We start from the raw sequence: 26,025 nt of genomic DNA, 5'->3' as shown, positions 1-26,025 counted from the left end.
AATATATTAAAAGGAAAATTCCAGGAATAAACAATTTATAAGTTTAAATCACACAATGTTCTGAATAGTGTGATGAAATCTCACTCTGTTCTACTGGGGACATGAATACACAGCTGATGCATAGTATAGATGCAGTATAAATACTACCTGCATACATTTAATAGCTGTCTTGGTTATAAGATTGACTGTTATGGTATCACAGTACTTATATTTGAGTAACCCTTAGTTACTTAATTATGACCCTAAAGCCCCAAAGCAGTGATGCTGGCAATGTGGATGTGTCAAAACGAAGCTGTCAAATGCTTCCATTAAGTAAAAAGGTAAATGTTCTCAACTTAAAAAAAAAAAAAAAATTGTCTGTTGAGGTTGCTAAGATCTACAGCAAGAATAAATTTTCAAAAGAAATTCATGCTACTTTCACCGTCAAATCTAAAACTGCAAAAGTTCTGGCCACAGTGTATCGGGAGATGCCACATAGGAGTGAGGATGTACCCTTAGCCTTGAGTAATGGAGGTGTGAGACTGGCTTCAGCAGTGGACAAAACAGGTGGACCTCACCTCTGCTCAGCAGGGGAATGAAGCTCCAGGAGTGGGCAGTCACCCAATGGGACTGGGTTACACCCCCCCTGAAACTCAATTCCTTCCCTCATTTGGGTGGAACTTTCTCAAGTGTCTTCCCCTCAATAAATAGGGTCTCAGGCATGCTTTCTTTCTCTTTCCAAGGACCTTTAAGGTTGAGAGGCCTCCCTGATTCCTGCAAGCAAAAGGTATTTCTGTGTGTTGCGTGCTTCTTTTGCCATTTTCTTAGTTATTAATGTAGCCAGCTTTTGTGAACCCAGCTCATGTCACCAGCCTGGCTAGCTGGCCATAAATGGAGTCCCCACTAGGATTGTGTTTAAGGTAGTTGATAATATGTATATGGTTAAAGTGTAGCTCTCTCTCTCATAAGAAAGGCATGGTTTTTAGGGCTTATTGTGGAATTAATGTGGATTTTTTGTGTTTTGAAATGTTTTAGATAAGAAAATTTGGATTTGTATACTGGAGATTAATGTTTAGAGAAAGAAGAGCGAGAGGAAAAATTGTTTTATTATGGAACGTTAAAATTCCAGAAATCTATGCTTCTAGAGAAATAAAGTATTTAAATTTTTTTATTTGATTATTACTTTCTAGAATTATTCAGGCAATTTAAATTGGGCTAATAAATCTACTGAGCCTCTTACTGCAGCCTTACCGAATACTGAAACTGAGTGAGCTGTAACCCAGTTGCTACTCTCATGCAGATGTAAGGCTTTGGCTGCTCTTCCCTATGGGGTCTTTAACTTATCCTTGCAGACCCACTGCCAGCAATACTTTTGCTCCTTAGATAACCTAGTCTGGCCCACAATGTCCATGTGCAGGACATTGGCACCAGCTTCTGTTGCTGGAGCCTGCTTTTCAGTTGAAAGATTTCTGAGACATCTGCAGGAGGCACTGCAAGGGGAAGATGCAGGGAAACGGTCCACTGACTGAGAAAGTGCTAAGGTCAACACAAGTCACAGAGACCAGCTCAAAGGATCCTGCCCAGGCAATACAATATGGCAGCACCAGGGGAGGCTCATTTTGCACTGTGGCTTTGTGCCACCATTAGGCGGATGCTGGCCGCTGGCCGGGACTCACAGGGACACAAGCCTGGCTGCTCCCCCCTGCACTGGGTGCCTGAGGGAACAGCAAAGCAAGGGCACGTTGCCGCCACCGGAACATCCACAACCCAAGGGAAAATGGCGGAGTGCCCATGAAAGGTCAAGGGGATTTGAAGTGGGGAAATGCAGACAAACAGGCCCAGTGCCAGGTACCAGGCAAAGGGCACAACAGCGGGCAACGGGACAGGCAAGGCTCAGCCAGCCAAAGGGTCCTTTGTTGGTCCAGATGCCAATGTGACCTGCTCCGCTACACACTAACCATGGTAACCCATCGCAGGAGCACCGACTGGACTGCACAGAGCCACAAACACGCGCTGCTGGGCGCTGCCAAGCTTCAACCAAGGACTGCCATGGTCAGAAGAGACAACACAGGGAGTAAAAATCCTACAATTTCAAGCAAAACTTTGGATTCTTCCAGCAAAACCTGGAAGAATCCCCCAACCAAGTGACCTTCCTACCACCTTACTACCTTACTACCACCACTCAAACAGAGCTTCCACTCCCACTGCCCAACCACTAACCTATACTATCTGTCTCCCACAGGCTGACAACTGGAGTTATGAAAGCTGTGCCCCACTGTCAGAAAATTTCTTTTCATGGTTTTTAATATGTTCCCTTTAACAAAAATATTTATTTTCAGACAAAATCTAATTCAGCAAACTCTTCCACTGCAGCTCTCAGCCTGACTTGTTCTCAAAGCTAAATAATCTGATTTTTTATCCTACAGGTTCCTCTAGGAATTTTCTATGGCTATATTATTAAGGAGAAATTGCAAAGATAACGTTACATTAATGAGATACTATGCATATGCTTATAGCTTAATTTCATTTTTAAAAGTTATGGGGTGCATTTGCTTGTCATGAGGACAGAAAGCCAGCAATCTGAGATCTTTTCTCACAGTGTTCCCATGACGACCAAAGAATCCTTATTCTTTTCACTTCTACTATGTAAATACAAAAAATACATAAATGTATGCACAAGGATCTTATTTTAACTGCATGATGTGACATCACCTAGATATAAGGGTGAACTCCTAGTTAAAAGTAAGTTAAAATGGATCCAAATACTTTTAAGAAGCACAGGGTTTCGTAAGATTTATGATTACATAATCATAAGCTATACTTTTATTCTTAATGCATATTTTCCCAGTTACGTAAATAATGTATAGTCTTTAATTTAGAGGATAATTAATATATGTCTATTTGCTTCTAATCATTTTCCCTCAACAGGAATCATATAATTTATATTTTTTTATACATGCATTTATCTGATGCTCTGCTTTTTAGAGATATTTAAGGTAAATGTAATTTACTATAAAATGTTTATTCCAAGAAATACTCATTAAATTATAAGGTTGACATATAACCATCAAGTAATCTCTAATTCCTAAATTATTGTTCAGGTTTTTATAAAATGATAGATATAATTCTGTAAACAGAGATATCCAAAAAGCCTTGGCTACATTTCATTTGAAGTAACTCTTCTTATTAAAATACAACAACTGTTTAGATTCTAAGATTTACAGGAATTATTCCAAAATATACCCAAGGAAGAATTCTAGTAGGAGAGAGAAAGAAATACTTCTGTATAGAGAATAAGAAATTGGAAGAGTCCTAAGAGGAAGAAAGAAATTATCTCTGGGTAAAAAGAAAAGGCTTTTATATATTCTAAATTTTAATGATAGAAGGATTTTCCTGAATAAATAATTTTCTTTTTTTTGCCCAGATTGAATTAGGAAGATATATACAATTTAAACTGACCAATATCAAGTGATGAAATAGAAGATGCCATCAGAAGCCTACCAACCAAGAAAAGCCCAGGATGGGATGCATACATAGTCGAGTTCTACAAAACCTTTAAAGAAGAACTAATACCAATTTATTTCAGGAAATAGAAAAAGAGGCAGTACTTCCAAAATTATTCTATGAGGCCAATATCACCCTGATTCCAAAACCAGGCAAAGACACATCAAAGAAAGAAACTTCAGACCAATATCTCTGATGAACATAGATACAAAAATTCTCAATAAAATTCTGGCAAATCAAATACAAAAACATCAAAAAGATCATGCACCATGATCAACTGGGATTCATCCCAGGAATGTAAGGTTGGTTCAACATAAGGAAATCAATAAATGTAATTCATCACATCAATAGACTTAAGATAAGAATCATATGATCATCTCAATAGATGCAGAAAAAGCATTTGACAAAATACAGCACCCCTTCCTGTTCAAAACACTAGAAAATCTAGGGATAACAGGAACATATTTCAACATCATAAAGGCTATATAAGCCCCAGGTCAACATCATTCTAAATGGAGAAAAATTGAAGGCATTCCCTCTAAAAACTGGAACAAGACAGGGATGCTCTCTTTCACCACTCCAATTTAATATAGTTCTAGAAATACTGCCAGAGCAATTAGACAGAAGAAAGAAATTAAAGACATACGTATAGGAAAAGAACTTAAATTAGCACTATTTGCTGACAATATGATTCTATACCTAGAAGACCCAAAAGGCTCCACCAGAAAACTTCTAGAACTAATAAATGAATTCAGCAAAGTAGCAGGATATAAAATCAGCACCCATAAATGAATTTCTGCAGATCAGTGACAAATCCTCTGAGAGGGAAATGCGAAAAACTACCCCGTTTACAGTAGCCTCAAAAAATTAATAAATAAAATAAATACTTGAGAATCAACTTAATGAAAGAGGTGAAAGATCTATACAATGAAAACTATAGAACTCTAAAGAAAGAAATTAAAGAATACCTTAGAAGATGGAAAGATCTACCTTGCTCTTGGATAGGCAGAACTCATATTATCAAAATGACCATACTACTGAAAGCACTATACAGATTTAATGCAATTCTGATCAAAATCCCAATGGCATTTCTAATAGAAATAGAAAAAGCAATCATGAAATTCATCTGGAAAAATAAGAAACCCAGAATAGCTAAAGCAATCCTTAGCAGGAAGAATGAAGCAGGTGGCATCACTATACCAGACCTTAAACTATACTACAAAGCAATAGTTGTTAACTGTTTTTGTTAAAAACAGCATGGTATTGGCACCAAAACAGACTAGTAGACCAACGGTACAGAATAGAGGACACAGAGACTAACCCACAAAATTATAATTATCTTATATTAGACAAAGGTGCCAAAAACATGCACTGGAGAAAAGATAGCGTCTTCATCAAACGGTGCTGGGAAAACTGGAAATCCATACGCAAAAAATGAAACTAAACCCCTCTCTCTCACCATGCACAAAACTCAACTCAAAGTGGGTCAAGGACCTAGGAATTAAACCAGAGACCCTGCGTCTAATAGAAGAAAAAGGAGGCCCTAATCTTCATCATGTGGGATTAGGCCTCAACTTCCTTAATAAGACTTCTATAGTGCAAAAAGTAAAACCAAGAATCAATAAATGAAATGGACTCAAACTAAAATGTTTCTTCTCAGCAAAAGAAACAATCTGTGAGGTGAAGAGAGCACCTGCATCTTGGGAGCAAATTTTTGCCCCTTACACATCAGCTATAGCATTAATCTCTAGGGTATATAAAGAACTCTAAAAGCTAGGCACCAAAAAAACAAATAACCCAATCAATAAATGGGCCAAGAACATGAACAGATATTTCTCAGAAGAGGATACACAATCAATCAACAAATATATGAAAAATTGTTCATCATCTCTAGCAATTAGAGAAATGCAAGTCAAAACTACTCTAAGATAGCATCTCACTTCAGTTAGAATGGCAGCTATTATGAAGACAAACAATAATAAGTGTTGGCGAGGATATGGAGAAAAAGGCACACTCATACATTGCTGGTGAGACTGCAAATTGGTGCAACCAATATGGAAAGTAGTATGGAAATTCCTTAGAAAACTGGGAATGGAACCACCATTTGACCCAGATATCCCTCTCCTCGGTCTATACTAAAAGGACTTAAAAACAGCATACTACAGGGACACAGCCACATCAATGCTTACAGCAGCACAATTCACAATAGCTAAACTGTGGAACCAACCTAGATGCCCTTCAGTAGATGGAGTAAAAAATGTGGCATATATACACAATGAAATATTACTCAGCAATAAAAGAGAATAAAATCATGGCATTTGCTGGTAAATGGATGGCACTGGAGAAGATAATGCTAAGTGAAGTTAGCCAATTCCCCCCACCCCACCCCCAAATAAATGCTGACTTTTTCTCTGATACAAGGTCACTGACTCATAGTGGAGTAGGGAGGGGGAGCATGGGAGGAATTGACAAACTCTAGATAGGGCAGAGGGGTAGGAGAGGAAGGGAGGGGGCAGGGGGTTAGCAATACTGGTGGAATGTGATGGATATCATTATCCAAGTACAGGTATGAATTGGTGTGAACATACTTTATATAGAGAGATATAAAAAATTGTGCTCTATATGTTTAATAAGAATTGTAATGCATTCCACTGTCATGTATTTAAAAAATAAAATCAATTAAAAATAATATTTCTTATTTTATTTTTTAGTTGTAGTTGAACGCAATATCTTTATTTTATTTATTTTATTTTTATGTGGTGCTGAGGATCGAATCCAGGGCCTCACACGTGCTAGGTGAGCACTCTACCACTGAGCCACAACCCCAGCCCCTGAACATAGAAATCTTTATGTGATTATCTAGACAGTGATATAAGAAGTTAAGGTAATTGAAAAACAGATTCATATATAACTGAACTGACTATAAATATATAAAATGATCAGTTTTAGGATATTTCAGGCTTTTCCCTGATCTTATTATGCTGATGTAAATAAAGATTTTTGTCCAAATTTTGAATGACAGAACTTATTGAAACATTAAGTTTATGCCTAGTGATTCTTGCTGTTTAAACAAGGAATAATTTATAGTGAATTAAGATTCACACATCCTTGATTAAACAATAAATGTCTTCAAATATTACCTTGAGTTCGAATTTTGAAACTTCTCTTCAAAGACTACATTTAATTGATTTGAAAACATCATAATTATGATAATTACTGCTAATTCTTACATATTAATTTTGTTTGTTAAATATATAAGTTTCTAAAATATCTGTGAGATTTAAGAGAACATTTTATTAAAACTGATGTTCTCCAAATTAAGGCTACATGTTAATTTTGAGCAACAGAAGCTACAAATTTTATTGGGAATTCATTTGTATCATGTAGGGTTCTCTGACTGGACCTATTACCCACAAGATATATTATCAGACTTATATGCAGCTTCCTTCATTGGGAAGTACCCTTAATCATATTTTTTAAAGACAACTGAGAGACACTGATCCATTTAAAGGATAATATTATGAAATATAAAGATATTTTGAGACCTTCTCTCAGGAAGGGATTAAAGGTTATTTTAATTTATCCATTTTACATGTAACATCAAAATGAATTACAATGATCAAAAGAGGTGTCTTATTTTCATATATTGTAGGTCTGGCCTCAGTCACTACCATGAGACAAGGCCTTAAACAAAAGAAACCTCTCTAGCTTAATACAGATAAGAACAAATTCAGAGAGATTTTCAAGAGATCCAAATATATTTCAGAACTTATGCCAGGTGTCTGACCTCACCTAGATATTATGCTATTACTTAGCTAAAATTAAAATAGAAGGCCATCCTAAGAACAATTTTAAAAAGATCTATCTTAATCTTGTCCCAAAAACACAGAATAGGGACAAACCTGGTTGTTTGGAGCACAGACAATTCCCCAGGGATAAACAGGATCCAACAGGTAATATAAAATAATATTAATTTATAATTATATAACAATATATTATATATAATTATTATAATAATAATTATTATTATTTTAGTAAGCCTTTAGAAAAATCCTACTGTTTTTATGAAACTCAAAGAGACAGTACATAGCACCCTAAATTTATAGAGGGCCACCCATTTTCAAGGGATTGCAGAAACTAACATGGTCCTATGCAAATTTAGATGTTACACCATAATTTAAATAGAGATCAAATAAAAGAAAAAAAACATAAAGATAGAAAAAGACCAAAATACTAGTCTTGATGCCAAAAGAAATAAACTTCCTAAATAAAAATGTTACTCCTCTTTTAAGTTATTAAAAAAAAACTTTGAAAGCCTCTATAACACTGAAACAGGGTTTACTTTGAGCCCCTGTCATCAGTTTATCACAGAGAAAAATAACTCTAAAAATAGTCACCCCTAAAATATTAGACAGACAGCCATAAACAAGTCAGCTCAACAGCCACTAGTTTATCTCAATACAGAACTTAAATGTGATAAGCCCATTCTTTACTTTAAAAACAAGGTAGTGCCCTACATCATACATTGGTATTTTAAAAATTAGTAAAGACATAAACTATACATAATTATTAGAGCTTATTACATCAAGTTATTAAACATGTTCATATAACTGTTTATACATAAAGACTGTTTTGACATGAATCCCTCAAAATGTCATTGCTAGCTTAATGCCATATAAAATTCTAAATCAGATCACGGTCTCAAACAATACTATTGACTTATTTTTGCCCATCAATTTTTGAAGTACTAACTCCACATACTTAGGTCAGCATTAAGTTTGATAACAATAATAACAATTTTTAATGGATTAGTAAATAAAGGGATATTCAGTTTTCTATTTCAGTTTTTGTTAATGGTAAAAAAACAAAATATTTTTCCTATGTTTATTAAACATATATTTTCTATTTTGGAAAGATGTCTCTATATATTTCTCATGCTGCTAGTAAAGGACACCATTCTTAAGTTTAAAACTCTGGCTCTAGCCTCATTCCAAATTAAGAGAGTCATTTAAGTTAATCTAGAGCTAATTTCACAACACAAATTTTTATATACAACTTATTACATTCTTCATTTTGGATAATTCTATTAAAATCAAGTCGTATATTTGGTAAAGATTAAGTTTCTATTTACTATGGTCCCTTTAAATGACTTTTGTCAAGTTTCATAACCAGCTAGAGATAATAAATCTTTTCTTATTATTTAAATACTTGTACTATACTATTCACCTAATGATAGTATAACTTATGCCAAGCCTCTATTCAATTTTAACAAAGAAATAAGGGGAAAACAGGATCCTATATACACATACTAAATCTTACAAATATTTCAAAATTTTTTCTTAAATTGTGATATTAAAAGTCTTACTGCTGCTGAATATGATTTAGTAAGTTAAATCAGATTTCAAAACAGTTTAAACCTGTTATCCTGGAAATGGCTGAAAAACCTGATACAGGAAGGTAAATCTCTAGCTGCAGAGTTTACAGCCATGCAGCTTAACGAGCTTGTCAGGTAGGTAAAACTTATGAAGAGAATTCTGTGGACCCATTTCCCAAGTGCACTTTTTAATGTACTTTACGGTGTGGACTAGAAAATTCATCCATGTGACTAGATTAATTGTACTGACTATAATGGTCAGCTATACCTATATGTTGTTCCCATGATAAAAATGCTGGCTGTCTAAGAGTATCTTTTGGGGGGGGGGGGGTGGGAGACAGCATATGGGTAACCTAAACCAGCCAATCATGCTGGTCCTTGGAAATTAAGACTACACTGACATATCTGGACAACTGTCAAAATAGAAAGATTATTAAAATCGAATTTTTCTATACAGGCCAGTTATTTACATAAAGTATCTACCAACATATTATTGCCCTAATCATTCTACAATAAAATTGGCACCATTCCTAAGTGGATGGATTGTGCAAATGTCTTGACAGTATAACATAAGGTGTCTAAAAATAGTGGATATATTTTAGACTGGTCTCCTAGAATTGACAAAGACAATTACATGAGGATGCCATGACTCCTAGAGGCTTTAACCTTTAGAGAGATGGCATCCATAAGGGTGTCTGGTGCTTAACTTCTGCCCCAAAATTTTTGCATTACTGACAAACCTAAGAGAATTCTTAAATGTGAGAATTAAGAGAAAGGATGATAAATATCCTGTAGCCTATAAAAAATGCAACTTATCTAATTGTATCATTAGGTATAATAGAGGAAAAGAACACTGATCTTTCATCAACCTTCCTTTGTCCTACTGCCAGCTAACATTTCAGAACCCTGGTATGCTGAATTTCATGTTCAGCCTTCGAAACAGGTGCATGCCAATTAAACAGACCTAGGCAAGCTCTTGATCTCATGATCCTTAAAGTGACTACTTTAAATTTATTCATTGTTTCTACAATTACAGCCTTTGTGGCTATGTTTTAAACTTACAAATGTAAATATTCTTAATAATTTGGCTTAAATTACTTCCCAGATCCTCCATAGTCAGATGAATATTGATGGAAGGATTGAAACTAAGTTGTATGCTCTAGAAGCCACTGTAATAAATAATACAAATGAGATCTCTTCTCTATGGTTTAAGGCAAGGCTTGAATGCCATGCTAATTATAAATATGTCTGTGTTACTATGGCCAAATACAATGCTTCCCAATAAAATTGGGAAAAGATTAAAAATCTTCTAGTGAGTGTTTGTCAGAGTAATAATAATAACCTGGATCTTTTGAAGTTAATTGAATGACTTTAATCCAAAAAATATGCTGAAACATTCTATATGGTATGTTATTGAAATGATATGTTTTCTACTCATTCTTTTTATGTCACAATAGGAGGTCATGACATCCTCAGACAAAGAATCCAGTGACTGGGAGTTATAACCCTTCGGTGTATTTACATATAAAAAAGGGGGTATATGTGGGGAGCTGCCACATAGGAATGAACATGTACCCTTATCCTTAAGTGATAGAGGTGTGGGACTGTCTTCCACTGTGCACTAAAGCAGGTGGACCTCACCTCTGGTCAGCAGGGGAATGAAGCTCTGAGAGTGGGCAGTCACCCAATGGGACGGGCTACACCCCCCTGAAACCCAACCCTTCCATCATTTGGGTGGAACTTTCAAAAGTATCTTCCCCTCAATAAATAGAGTCTCAGGCATGCTCTCTCTCTTTCCAATGGACCCTAAAGGTTGAGAGTTGTCCCTGATTTCTGCAAGCAAAAGGTATTTCTGTGTGTTGCATGATTTTTTTTTTTTGGCCATTTTCTTAGTTACTAATGTAGCCAGCTTTTGTGAATCCAGCTTAGGTAGCCAGCCTGGCTAGCTGGTGATAAAAGTGCATGATAAGTGCTTTTTAAGAAAAGGCATTAAATTTGGGGCAGAAGACATAAACAAAGTATCTTCTGATTGACTGAATTGTGTTACACAACACATGAGAGGATCCCGTGATGTGAGTAATACCAAGCCATTTACTGTAAGTAAGGAATGGTTAGACTCAGGAATAGTCCTGGTCTGAAAAATATAAAAATTACCGGAGAGATCCACCTGTGGAGTTGTAGCTGCATTTCTAACACAGTTGAGGCAGTTGATTAATAAAACAAGATATATCATCCCAAGCAAGTACTCAACTGTGATTAAACGAGGCTTTTCTGATAGAAGATGCCCAACAGGATCTATAGTCATAAAAGTGCTAAAGAAGCACCAGGGCATAAAATAGGGAAGAACAGATTAACCCTAGTACTATGTAACAATACTGCAAGGTATATGATTAAAATATCTCACTGATTACAAAGAACCATATACTCTCAAAAATAAAAAAATTACATTATATTACATAAATATAATTATAATAGTAATTATTCCATTTTATTATAGCTATTATTGTTAATCTCTTTCTGTGCCTAATTTATAAATTAAAATTTCTTATAGATAATATATAGGAAAAAACATAGTATCTATAGGGTTTGGTACTATCAGCAGTTTCAACATCCATTGGAGGTCTTGGAACATGTTCCCGATGGATAAAAGGGGAACACTGTAGTAACTTTACTGTGGAGAACTCTGGCAGAGACCATCTTAACCAAGTGAACAAAGTTAACACCACCAGCAATAAATCATGTTGATGTAATTTACTCTCTGATATGAAGTGACATAATCATGAGAAAACATAAGACAAAATCAAATTGAGTCCCATTCTAAAAAAGACATGACCACTACTCTTCAAAAGTATAAAGCCTGGAAAAGACAAGGAAAACAGCAGCATCAACAGCAACAAACTCCACAAATGGGAGAAGACTGAAGAGATATGGCTACCGAATGCAAGTGGTGTCCTGAATTGATCCTGAAACAAAAAATGTGGCAAAGAAAAACTGGGAAAACCTGAATGAAAGCTTGTAATTTAGTTAACATTACTCTATCAATGTTAACTTCTTAATTTTGATAAATAATCCATGGCTATGTAGGATATTAATGGTTATCATTATTTTCTATTTTGTTGTTTGTTTCTGTTCTATAGAAAAGCAACTGTTTTTCCTATGCTGACTCTGTATTTTAAAAAATCTTCCTAATTCATTAACTCTAATAATTTAGTTGTAGTGTTCTGACAGTTTCCCACATGGACAACTATATCAATGCCAATGATGATGTATTTTTTCCTTCTTTCCATTCCTGCACCTTTTCTCTTAGGCTCCTCTCTGCCTCCCTTTTACTTACTCTGCTGGCTGGGCTTTCTAGCCCAATTTTGAATAAAATGGTGAGATCAGGCTTTTATGTCTTTTAAAAGTTAAAATTATATCTGTTGATGCCCAAAACTAATTTTAATTTTATCAGAATAATCAAGGGAAAATAACTTCGTTTTGCTCTTTAGCATTTTTATCATAGAGAAAGCAATACCATTTTATTTCAGTTTTAAATTCTGAAATGTTTATATAGAAAACATAAAAGAACATATAATACAAAAAAAGTAAGTACCATGACAAAAAAGAAATGCAATGTGGTATTGTATCATTAAAATAAAATAAAAGCTGTGACATTAACTATCCAGACATCACTTTTCCCTGTTATAGTGTTGGGGCTGTCACTGGGAAACATTTACCCTGCCAGAGTTTACATTTCCAGGTCTTTGTCCCTTGTTCCAGATGTAGCTTTGTGAATAGTACTCTCCAGAAAAATATCAGTGGAAGTGACTGAGTGTCAACTTCTGGATTGCAGTTTTTCAGAAGCAGATAAGGTGTGTTCATGTTCGTTCCCCAGTTGCTAAAGAACTCAAAGGCCCAGGTTATGGACGGTTATCTATTGATCACAAATGCCTTTGGTACTTTATTTCATTAGCGGTAAATACACTTTAATTGGGTTTAAGCTATTAATAAATTTTGGGGTCTACTTATTATAGCAGTTAGCTTTCCCAAATTAATAAAAGAAATAAACAAACAACTACAATATATTTAAGGAAGGCACAGATGAAAAGCTCTAAAGTATATAGTAAATGCTTAGTAGCTAGAAATGAAGAAACCAAGTAAAAGGTAGTAAGGTAGTTATGCCATATAGTCACAAAGCACTTAATAAAAAGACTGCTTGCCAAACATTTAATAAAAAGACTGCTTGCCAAACTAATAATCCTTGGTGACAGAAGTGAAAAGGTAGTTGCTCCAGAGGTATAAAGCGGGGAAATAACTGGAAAGGGTTATCCATCTGGAGTGATGGAAATGTTCCGTATCTTATTTTGGGTAATGGTTACAGTTGTCAAAACTCATTGAACTGAGCACTTAAAAGCTATGCACGTATTGCCTGTAAATTTCAGTCAGCTCTTGTGTTTTTGTGCTTCGAATCTTTGGGTTCAAATAACTGTGAATTCAAACTATTTGAAAACCAATGTGTATATACTGAACATGTACAGACTTTGTCTTGTTGTTATTCATAAACAATATATTTTAAATAATCTAGAGATGATTTAAAGTACACAGGAAGATATGTGTAAGTTATATGTGAATACTATGCCATTTTACATAAGTGACTTGAATATCTGTGGATTTTGGTATCTTGGGGAGGGGTCTTGAAACCAATTCCCTGAGGATTCCTAGGGATGACTGAATACCTCCATTTTTACAAATGCAATTGTCTACCAAACCCATGTCTATAGAGAAAAGAAATGGAAAACAGAATGTCTGAATTACAAAGTACTATTTGCTGTCTTTATCAAAGATTTATAATAAAGAAATGTGAAGAGACAAGCACTAAAAGATTTGAGAGTAGCAATGAAAGGAAACTGAGAATCTAGAAATCTGAGGGACTCTCAGAGGTAGAAAAGCTGACTGCTTCTGGATTTCACACATTGAAAAAGAAGACTTAAAAAAAAAACTTTGAACAAAATATGGTTCCTTATGCTTTCTCTGGTAAACAGAGGAATTTAACCTTGCTGCAGATTAAGTTAAGTATATTAACTTCAGATAAAACACATTTCAAATGGTCCAATAAGAACCCCCAGTAGGTTGAGAAAGAGACCGAAATATAAGAAAGCGAAGGAACAAATCAGGCTTGGAGGGTTTTTGGTTTTTTTTTTTTTTTTTTGGTGTGCTATTGCCTAGAGTAATTATACAATTCACTGTCCAAACTGGGATAGCTCTGAGTGTAGAAAAGGGCATTATTACTTAACCTGCCAAGACAAGGGACATAAAATAAGACTGTCCTTGCCAGTTTGGAACATGTAGTCACTCTTACTAGCACATGGAATTTACTGCAGTAAGATAGATAAAAAAAAATAGCTAAGTTTGGGGAAATAACATGGCCAAAGGCCCCACAAATGTTGCATTATATGTAAGCCTTTGAGAGACTCTTAAAATAATGTTTAAATGCATGGACAAAAAATAGGAAATAAAGGACATATTTCCCAATGCCCACATAAGTGTGACTGTAGGTGAAAAAAATGGTCAAGGAAGAATCTTCCAGAAGGCAGAATCAAGTACTAGAGAAAAATAAACACAGGAGTTCCTGGTAGGGAGCAGGATCAGAGTCTAACCAAGGGACAGCCCCCACCCCAGCCAAAGAGTCTTAAAAATGCTTCCTGCTATCCATGCTTTCTGTCACTGTCAGTATTCCTAATCCCAGAGGTTCCTTCAGCTTTAGAGGATTAAACAAAAACTTGTAATTTGCTAACTGAGCCTAATGCAATAAATTATGGATACTGCACATAAAGTGATGGTAGTAAAAATAAACCCAAGAAGTCTTTTATAAAAATCACTGAATTGATGGCCAGGAGGCCCTGATTCTCATCTGACCCTCACTATTAGCTTGTGACCCTGGATAAATTATGACTTCTCAGGACTTGAGTTCTTTCATTTGTAAAATGAATAAGAGGGATACCTTCCAATTCTATAATTCTAATTTAAAATTCTTGACCTCACTAAGCCAAAACAAAACCACAAAAATCCTCTTAAAAATAGAGAATTCATATGGATTAGTTGATCTGGTTTTTCAGCAAAAGCAATGCAGCACAATTTTTTTAAAAAAGTTATATTGGCAAATAAAATTCTGGTGCAATTTCATTTTTAATTTTTCACATTATTTTGGTCTCATTATACTACAACAAAGAATAAAATAAAACTTCTTGTTTTAAGAAGGGAAAGACATTTGCCTTCCATTTCATTAAGCTTTAGAAACCAATTCAAAAGGTGGCAACCTGACAATGCTTCAGAATTTCAACGCTTTTATAATATTTACAGACTAAAATTTAGAATGTACAAAAATCCCGAACTGTAATTTGAAGATTTTTAATATAACACATTTTATTAGTTACATAGACAAGAATAGTATTTACTGAATCTTAAAAATAGTATTTTTAAAGTAATGTAAGATAATTTAAAGTACATGTATGCTAAATTTCAAATTTTGATGCCTCCTCAAATTTTTAGAAGAAAACAGCCTTCACAACTCTTTCTTCATCATTGGTGAAAGGTATGACAAAAGCTAACAGTCTAATACTTTGTTGTTCAAATTATTCAGCTTTACACATGTTGAAAAATAAAGACCAATCATTTTAAGAGATTACAACCCAAACTTTGTCACTTCAAATCATCCTATGCCAGGACAAGGAAAAAAATGACATTTTGCAAATCCTGCCTTCATTCTAATGTTTCCATTTGAGTATTGATAATAAGCTGTTGTTCGTGACATTTCTTTTTTCTGGATCTCTACCAGCAAGCAGGGCAGACTTTCCCTTAACCCTACTGTCCACTGTCACTGTCTATAGATTCTCATAGTTTCTTCCAGAGAAGAAAGCTTCCAATTCCTAAGATATAGAGAAGACAGTTTTTTTTTCTGGCTGGAGTGAGGTGAGGACATAAGAGTCCAACTAGTCCTGAGACAGACTTTCAGCTGATGATATGCTTTTAACACCAAGCCACACCTCCTTCTCTAGTCCCCTGATAACACTGCCATTGTCTCTCTAGTGATTAGAATTTCACATTCCTTTGTTATACCTAGTCATAGCATCAAATCTTTCTGTCTTCAAAGCTTATGCATCAGAGTTATTGAGGTCACCTACCTCTCATCAAATAAAGAGCTGGAATTTTTGCATCTATACTCTTTGTTTTTATATAAATTTCTTTTGTAGAAGGCAGCAGAAAGTTGTTTCACTGCCATTGTAAAGCCAAAAATTACTATGTGAATTATTTCACATACCATTTATAATGATTTGAAGTCATGTCCGTCTTGGTTTACTGAGAACACATTCTCATCTCCCTTTTCCTATTTCCCTTGAGAAAGCCTCTCCCACTGCATGAGATCCCAGTGAGGCTTACAGTCACTGGGCAGTGTCCCTCTCCTATAGCAGACCAGGCTGGCCCACCAGTATATACCATTCCTAGGTCACACTGATTTTTCAAATGGCCACACAAGTGGTCAAACAGAGTCAATGCACATCTTCTTTGAGGCAGATAGGTGGATATTTGGCCTGACAAGTTCTCTTAGTTGGAATTATTAAACCAGAAGGAAGACAATCTTAAATTGCTAGTGATCAGCTTACTGGCCATATGCCTCTGACAAATGACAAATAAAGAAATCAGCCAAGCTGAAAGAAGAATCCAGATGAGATCATTTGAGTTCCTGGCTGTAACCATGCCTGAAGTCAGATGCACTTCTGGAAATCACAATTACATAAACAATTAAGTTCCCTTTATTTTCATAAGCTGGTTTAAGCTGGCTTCCTTTCAGTGATGAAGGAGTCCTGATGGATACATCATTGAATCTAAATGTTCCAATTATTGATACTCAAAACTATAAAATTCTACTCATTTACCAAAAATTAAATAGCTTAATTTCCTTTATTCAAATAAAGTCACAAATCAGAATTAACATACATATATATGTCCCTTCCACCATTTGGGTAAGATACTTTGACTTTATTTGATATTTGCATGTTTCTAAGGTAGCACTATCTTTGAGAATGAGATATATATATTCTGTAGTACTACAAATCCAACAGCCAATCACCTACAGAACAGCTTCCTTCCTGGTACTTCAAACATTCTTGCAGTTGCTTTAAATTTTATCAGTGCTCTTGTCTCGGTTTTTAATAAAGTTCAAGTTGTATGATTTTCTTATATCAAGTCTATGTCAAAGAGTAAAAAAATACACCTCAAAATAAAAGTATGATTTAAATTTTTTTAAAAAATTATTCAACCTCAATCTCTGAGCCAAAATTAGAGATCAGAATTACTTAAACCTAAAGATTTTGGGGAAGCAGGTAGAAGGTAAGATCATGCTTCCCAAGAGACAGGTAGGAATGCTTAGATATCGGTTCCATAGGCATTCTCCCCAGATGAACTGCCTCATTATTATCTACAGGCCACTTGTGCTTACCAACCCAATAGTCAGCATCTATACTTCTGGGTTTAAAGTTCTCTCTTGGGATTTCAGTCAGCTTCAAGTGCACACAGGGGCTAGGCAGGTAATCTAAAAGAGGGAGCAGGCTAAATTGTTTTTGACATATTGCAATAATTTGCATTAAAAATAACATTTTATTAAAATTCCAGCCTCTCTCTCTGGTTCAAGTTTTGTTTCCATGCACTACTTATACCTACTACCTTTAGTGTATCCATATTTTCTTTCATTAGGCTATCCTATTAATAGTTTTTTTTTTTGTGCACTGATACTCTATGTATACATTTATGTATGAATAAGTTAATGACAAAAATTATAATGACAAAAAATTGATTTACTGAGCATATAGTATGTGCCAGGCACTCTTCTAAGTGCTTTATATAAATATTAACTTATTTTGTCTTCAATGCAAACCTATGAATCAGGTGCCATTATCCCCATTTTACAGATGAAGACACTGAGGCTCTGAGAAATCAACTTGTCTAAAACCACAAAGCAAATAAGCTGTAAATTTGAATGTGGACACTCTGATTAAAGTATCCCTGCTCTTAATTTTTCCTCTTTCCACAAAGATATATGTCATCTATCATGGGTTAAATTATGTCCCCATAAATGACATGAAGTACTAACCCTGGTACCTGTGAATGTGACCTCATTTGAAAGCAGTCTTTGCAAATGAAATCTAATCAAGATGGGGTCATACCAGATTAGGCTGGGTCCTAATCCAATTTGGCTGGTATCCTTCTAAGGAGAAAATTTGGACACTGCCATACAGAACAGAAGACAATCATGAGAAGACAGGATCAGAGATTGGATTTATGCTGTCATATAGTAAGAAATGCCCGAGGCTTCCAGAAACTAGATAAGGCAGGATCCTCTTCTATGGGCCTCTGAGTGACTTGGCCTTGCCAATTGATTTCAGATTTCTAGCCTCCAAAACTGTAGGAAAAAATTCTGTTGTTTAAAGCCTCTCCACTTGTGGTACTTAGTTATGGCAGCTCTAGAAAACTAATACAATCTCTCACTTATACTGAAATATGCCATGTCTTCAACCTGCTATTTGCAATTTTAACACAGATGGAAGTCTAAGTAAGATTTAGCTCTCCTCTTATTTCTACTTAAAGAAAAACAATAACGAGGGGTGGGACTGAGATAACCAAAAAGTACAATGTTCCAATCTAATACAGACAGCTTCTATTCAGCACTAGCTGATGACTACCACATGGCAATACAGGACCAAGTTGCCAGATCTTCTAGTTTGCATGAGAATGCAGCAGCCATGATTTTGTGCATTAAATTTTTTGACAACAAATTAGTTACTAATTAAAAATATTAATACTTAATAAAATATTAATATTAAAAAATATTGTGCTGGTCAAACAAAACACATTTACAGACCAAATCTGGCCATTGGTCGAGGATTTACAATCTCTACTTTGTCCATTTTCTTTGCTTTCTATGTCTACTTCCCTTGAATTTTATTTCACATGGCCCTAACTGGAGCCATCCATCCACCAGATCTAGGAAGCAGGCACAGCACTGGTATCGGAAACCATGTTGAAGTCAATACCTTAAGACCAGAAAACCCTCTATGCAATGTACTGATCCCAAGATGTACTGATGCAGGGGAGTCACATATACTTAAGAACCTAAAACTGCGTGGGCACACACTTGTGAATCCACATCTTAAGTTTTATTAAAACTGTTTCTCTGTTCTCTTAGCTAATAGCCAATGTCAAAGAATTTTGAGTAAGGGTTTTGTGTAACCCTAGGAAATGACCTGTGACATCATTCATAGCACTGTCCTTATAATTTAATGAGTTCTTCCAAATCCTTATCTGTTACATATATACATGAAGGAGTCACAAGTGGATTATAATAGCTCATAATTGTCATTCAGTGTGACTAATCTGTAATGTATAAGTTTTCAGAAACTGGGGGGATTTTTTTTTTTTTTTTTTTTTGCCGTATTGGGATTGAATCCAGGTGTTCTACCATTGAGCAACATAGTCCCAGCTCATTTTAAAACTTTTTATGATTCTGAGGCAGGATCTTACTAAATTGCCAAGTCTGGTCTCAAACATGTAATCCTCCTGCCTAAGCCTCCCAAGTAGGTGGGATTGCAGGTACACACTAGTAAGCCTGGCAATGGAAACATTTTTGAAAAGCAGTTTTGTAAAAACAGTATTACAAAATGTGACTTTTTTCTTCAGGTTTGTTCTAAAACCTCAGAAATATGGGGAAAAATGTTCTGAGAATGTTAACATCAATAAGTCACATTGCCTAACAATCCTCATTGGCAATGAGCATCTACTGGGGGTCGAACCTAGTTAATAGAGCATATAAACTAATGATTGCTCCTGGCAAGTGAAAGCCAGGACACTCTCGGCTACACTGAGATATTAAATGGACAGTGATGCAGTTTGGCACACCACAGTGTTTGGGATTTGCAAAATTGATGAACATTATTTTTGGAAAATTTATAGCAATACTAAGTAATGAAAAACCACAAAGTCGGTTCAAGTCATCTCATTTAATGTTTGTTCTGTTTATTTATTTGCTTGAATTAAGAATTTATCACACTTCCACGGGTTTTTATGTGTATAAAATCATACTGAATCTAACTAGCTTATTTTTCTCACAACAAGCCAAAATGGTCAGTAAAGTGAGTGTTAATTCCTATGATGACAAGGAAACTGATGCTCTGAAGCATTAAATAATTTGTTTCAGGGTTATTAGTGACAAGGGTGAGGCTTATATTCAAACCTTCTCATTCTGCATTCAGTGATTTCTCCCACATATAAAAGTCATGAAAACTTAGAAGACTAAGCTCTTTCCACAGATAGCCAGACCTGACTTTGGGCTCAGGTAAGTTTTTTAAACTTCTCTAAATCCCAATTTCCTCATTTGTGAAATGAAATTAGAATGACAAAATATATGTAAAGAATATGATATAGCACTTGATTTTTATTTTAAATGTTAGCTGCCTTCTCTTTCCTCTCTTCTACCAAATCTATCAACTCTAAGCAAACCATCCATTCTCTGTTTAAACATTTGGGTGATGAGTGAAAACTACATATCTATTACAAAAGTAATTCAAAGTATAAAGATATTGATAAAACAATAATAAATTCATTGTTAAGGCAAAAAAGGTCAAAGAAATTGTTGAATATATTATTACAGAATAACTGAGAAAGTAGTTATTTTTAAAAAATTCATGATGTTGAGTCTTTTTTAGAGGGAGGTGGGTCACATCAAAACTTCAGGCTTTGAACTTATTCTCTGCTGTCTAATAAATATGGCTAATTATCTTCAAATAAAAAAATTCAAACACATCAAAGAGATACGAAATGTTTCTAACCTATGGTGTGGTTTGAGTTTGTACACCTTAGGAGCTATCATGTGCCACTTGGGTCAGAAGCAAAAGAATTGCCAGGATCATCTGGCTGATCAGTGCCGCAAAAGAACTGAAATTCTGACTCCACTGAAGATTCCACTCTGCTGATTCAGTTATCCCTCTGGATGAGGATGAGTTGGAGGCACTTACAGGTAGATAACATCAGAGGATGGAACTAATGGGAGCCCACAGGTTGCTTGCTCTCTTTACAAAAATGGGCAGAGAAAGAATTGTAAGCTTAGAATATGGATTGGTGTTTTAGTCAGGGGCCTCACATAATCTGCCAGCAAAAAACTAAGCAATTATCAAATTTAATACTAAAAATATTAAAATGCATAGGATGATTGAGAACGTTTCTTCAAATTTCAACTTAATGCTAGGGAACTGTGAGTCAACAACTACCTTATATATGTGACTCTGATTCTTGGCACAATTCTGTAGGACTGGGGTTGTGTTACTGCATATACGGGAGGTTCCTGATTGCTTTATAATGATTGTGTTGAAGGTCATATTCCTCATACATATAACTTCACTTACTATTATGAATTAGACATGTACCTGAGTAGACCATGATCTCTTTCCATTAAATGCAAAGTGGCTGAAATTACTGTTTAAGTTGCCAGGTCATAAGAGAAAAAAGACCAAATTAATAAGGGTGAAGTTGTATAATCAGTTTATAAAACAAATCATGCTGAGGTCAAGGCTGACATCACCAACTCCCACACATCTAACTATACTTAAAAATGTGGCTCTTTTTTCTCATAACCATTGCTCTACTTCAAGCTTTTCCTTATTTTTCTTCCATTCACATATAGTTGAGGAATCATTTATCTTGGCAAGGACAAAATTGATCATGTCACCCACCTCAGAAACCTCTGAAGGCTTCCCACTGCTTGAGGGACAGAGGCCCAACTCCTCAGCAGGGGATTCATAGCTCTCCTAAATTTGGCCCATCCTTCTAATTCAGGGGATTTCAACCTTGGCTGAATATCAGAACCACTAGGGGAGCTTTAAAAATAAACAGGCTTATGCCCCATGCCCCAGAAATTCTATTTAATAGTTCTGGGGAAGATCCAGGGACTTGTAGCTTTAAAAATAGATGGATGACTCTTAGGTTCTGCCAGGGCTGAACCACTGATCTAATTTTCCCACTTATTATTTCACCCAATATGAACTAACTCTTGTGCTTTAGCCATTAATGACTGTTGTTTGTTTATGTCTCCAATCCTCTCTGCATGCTGTTAATCCAACATGGAATAGCATTTCCTTTCTAGCTCTTTATTTACATCTTCACCATTCTTCTAAAACTAAGTGAAATCCCACCACTATTTTTAGAACCATAGTGAATCTTAATGACGCTGCAATTCTGATAATCCTCAGTAGAAAGATAATAAATGCTCTGAGGATTAAAGTATTTTATGGCAATTAATAACATTGTTTTCACTGTGAATATTTAATATTTTGCTCCTCGTATTTCAGGCCCCTGAGGGAAGGCAAACTTTTCACAACATCTTTTGTTTCCACTCACTAGCCCCTACCATTAGCAGCAGCATTAAGCATAAAGTAGATACTCTGGGCTCAATACTTATGATGACTGAATAATTAAGTTCTCTGAAATTTATGAAGTGTTTTTTTCTTACAGCCTGACAACCTAAACTGTCAACCTCAAGGGTTGTTTATTCATACAGTGACATGTTTTGTCACTAGAGGCATCATTATATCCATGTAGAAAAGATAATCACTTGTTCACAAAAACTGATTTGATGTCAAATTTAGGGGTGATACTAATAAATGTATTTTTCCTTATAGAAAGAAGTTATTTTTTCATATTTATATACTTTCTATGTTTATATATCTTCTATGTGTATGCAATCTGTTGTTTGTAGAAGAGCAGAAAGCAGTATGTAGTAAAAGAGCTACTGATCTATCAAAACCTTACAAAAGGCCCACCAATGTGAAAGGCCAGCTGAAGCCCCTTCCTAACTCACTATGGGGAGGTTCAGAAGAGCAAGTGCTCTTTTCCTCTCAATTTAGACGACATAAAGGTATTAGTAAACTGTAGGTAAATGTCTATAATGCAAATACTGAAAACTAAAAAGCTACTAGTAGAAGAGTATCTAATATGAATCACTACCGAAGCTCTGGCTCAGCTCAGCAGGTTCATGTCCTGTGTCTAGTGCATGGGAGACATACTTCCATATCCAGAATGACACAAAACATCATTGTACATGGAGTCTACCTGTAACTGAAGTAGCACAGGTACTTATGAGTTAAACAGTCTTGGGAGAGCTGGCTGAGAATCAAACCAATATTTATAGCACTGTTTTTGTGGAAAAATGCTTTCTGCATTCTCAACAATCGAATTAAGATATGAACTTCTGGAATATAGCTTATTCTTAGGTTGGGGCATGACTGTATCTTACTAAGGGCAGCCAGGAATGGACTACAAGAATGAAAATTGGCATTAATATGGACAGTACATATCTATAGGATGAAAGAGGGGATGATGGGAAGAAAGCCAAGCACATTCTTAATTTTTTAAGCAAATATTTACTGAACATTATTAAAGGCTATCCTGAGTACTGTGGGAGACAAAATTCATCAGACATGATCTTTTACTTTATACAGACTTACAACCTAGGATGGGAGCTATAATAGACACAAATAAAGCTGCTGTTAATAGTGATAAAAAACAAAACATTAGATGCAGTCAGCAGAGAGATGGAGATGGAAAGAGTTAGTATTTCTAACTGGAGTACCTAGGAAGACTTCATTGAGAGATTTGTAGAAGATTTTAAGACGCAAAGGAAATAGCAAAAGCAGAAAATCATTTTTCCGGTAGGAAAAATAGTACAATTTAAGGACAAAGAAGGATATGTGAGTTTAGAGAATAGGAGACTCCAGTTGGCTCAACTGGGGGATGTTTTAGGAGCATGGTAGGGAGCTTTGAATGCCAGGCAAAGGAACTGAATTATTAAAGTGATTCTATATGCAGATTTATGCAGAATACAAGATGGAGAAAGAGAATGAATACAGAAAGATCATGAAGAGATGATTTTAAAAGTTGAGGTTGGTTAAGATAATCTTTCAAGAGAGGTTTTTGACCAAATAAACATTTAAGGTTCATGTGCTAGCTGGTTAATAAATTACTTCCTTTTATAATAATGTAGAAATCATTAAGAAAAACTGTATGAAAACTTAAAAAATAAAAACCAAAATATTAGCTTCAAAAGAAAAACCATTTTAAAAGCACTGTTTAGCTGTTTGGTTAAGACTTTATGACTAGAACTTGCTACAAATACAAGGATAATTGAGGTGGTAGTCTCCCTTTAAAAATAATACAATGTGTTTAAACATTATATATATTTTTTAAAATGTTATTTTGTTTTTTTATATATTTATTTTTTAGTTGTAATTGGACACAATATCTTTATTTTATTTATTTATTTTTATGTGGTGCTGAGGATCAAACCCAGGGCCTCACAAGTGGTAGGCAACTCTACCACTGAGCCACAACCCCAGCCCCTAAACATTATATTTTTAAAAACATATAAAATGTAATATGAAATTGTTATTCCACTATTGTGGAAGAACTCTTATTCAATATACAATATCACTATAAGATATTCCATAAAATTTTATTATTAAGGAAGCGTCAAAGGTGGTGGACTTGTTTGTTTTAAAATCTTTTCTCTTTTTAAAACAATTTTTTTAGTTGCAGAAGGACACAACATCTTTGTTTATTTATTTTTATGTGGTGCTGAGGATAGAACCCAGTATATCACACATGCTGGGCAAGCGTTCTACTGCTGAGCTACAACCCAGCCCCTTGTTTTTAAATCTTGAGCTATTGCTAAGATAGGTGTGAGCCAACTTACTTGAGTGATTTGATTTAGCAAATGTCTTCCAACTTCAAAACTTCAGTATTACATGACACACAGCATTCATCTTTATCTGAAAACAAATGAAATGGAAGTAATGAAATTAAAAGGATTGATTTGTTGCTTATAGAAACCAATTAGATGATTACACCTGAAAGACCATAAAAGAATTATATGAAGTACCTTAAAACTGATATTACTTATACTATGCATAATTTAAAAATCTATAATAAAAATATTGAGCTGTGCTCAGAGACTTCTAAAATAGAAGATACAATATTCTCCTTCACATATTTTATGTCAATCTCCTAAAAACTGGGGAAATATATTATTAGATATTTAAGCCTGATTTAAACTGAATTATTTAAAATTTAGTCAACATTTGAGCCCTCCTCAGTATTACAGTCAGCAAAAAGATACTAAAGTAAGGGAGAGACAGCTCCTATTCTCAAGCAACTCATAAACCTCTAGAGAAGACTAATATGAGTAACTCCAAATCAAGACAGACTTAGTGCTGCAAATGATACAAGGCACTATGGAACTTTGGAGAGAGTTTATTACTACAGGAAAAATGTAGGAAGGCTCTGCATTCTGGACTGAATATCAACAGAGAGACTGTTAAGAAACAGATAAGGACTAGAATTTTGAGTTGAAGCCAAGTCATATTGTAGAAGGTTAAATACTAGATTCAGCACATGTGGCTTCAGTAGAGGGCTGGAGATGGAGCTCTACGAGAGAGTGCTTCTCCAGCTTGCACAAGGCCCTGGGAATAATCCCCAGTACTGCACAAAAAAAAGCACATTCAGTAGAAAATACATTCAAATTTGTATTTTAAACATATGGCTTTTGTTTTAGAGTATGAGTTACTGTGAGAAGACTCAATAGGCAGTGTATCCAAGGCCTAAATACAAGTCAAACTACATACTGCATATGAGGTACACACAGACATTTATTTTACTATAGGCAATGAGATCTTTTGCTACTGCAATGGTCAAGATAAAAACAAAATATAATTAAAAAGGGGGGGGGGGCTGGGGATATACCTCAGTTGGTAGAGTGCTTGCCTAGCATGCACAAGGCCCTGGGTTCAATCCTCAGTACTACCTCCCCCCCCCAAAAAAAAAAAAGAAAAGAAAGAAAGAAATAGACTGGTGAAAAACTTAATCTCAACCGCCTCACATTTAATATTTTGGGGCTGGGGTTGTGGCTTAGTGGTAGATCGCTTGCCCAGCCTGTGCGAGGCACTGGGTTCAATTCTCAGCACCACATATAAATAAATAAATAAATAAACAAACAAACAAATAAATAAATAAAATAAAGGTACATGTCCACCTACAACCAAAATATAAATTTAAATTTAAAAAAAAAAAAGGACAACTGTTGCAATGGAATT

At 35.1% G+C, this 26,025-nt stretch overlaps 1 protein-coding gene across 17 annotated transcripts in view; it reads right to left on the bottom strand.

Moving 5' to 3' along the window:
• Znf438 (zinc finger protein 438) overlaps nt 1-26,025 on the bottom strand; it is a 194,530-nt gene that overhangs the window by 76,975 nt on the left and 91,530 nt on the right. For 12 of the 17 annotated variants that reach the window (XM_071599917.1, XM_071599914.1, XM_071599925.1 and 9 more), the window contains one exon: nt 24,630-24,705. The exons of the other annotated variants lie outside the window; for them this stretch is intronic. The gene's annotated coding sequence lies outside the window, so the exon portion shown is untranslated. The remainder of the gene's footprint in view (nt 1-24,629; nt 24,706-26,025) is intronic. 17 annotated transcript variants of the gene reach the window in all.

Source organism: Marmota flaviventris, chromosome 12 (assembly GCF_047511675.1).
Source record: "Marmota flaviventris isolate mMarFla1 chromosome 12, mMarFla1.hap1, whole genome shotgun sequence".
Lineage (NCBI taxonomy): Eukaryota > Metazoa > Chordata > Mammalia > Rodentia > Sciuridae > Marmota > Marmota flaviventris.
This window is presented reverse-complemented; position numbering and strand designations above follow the sequence as displayed.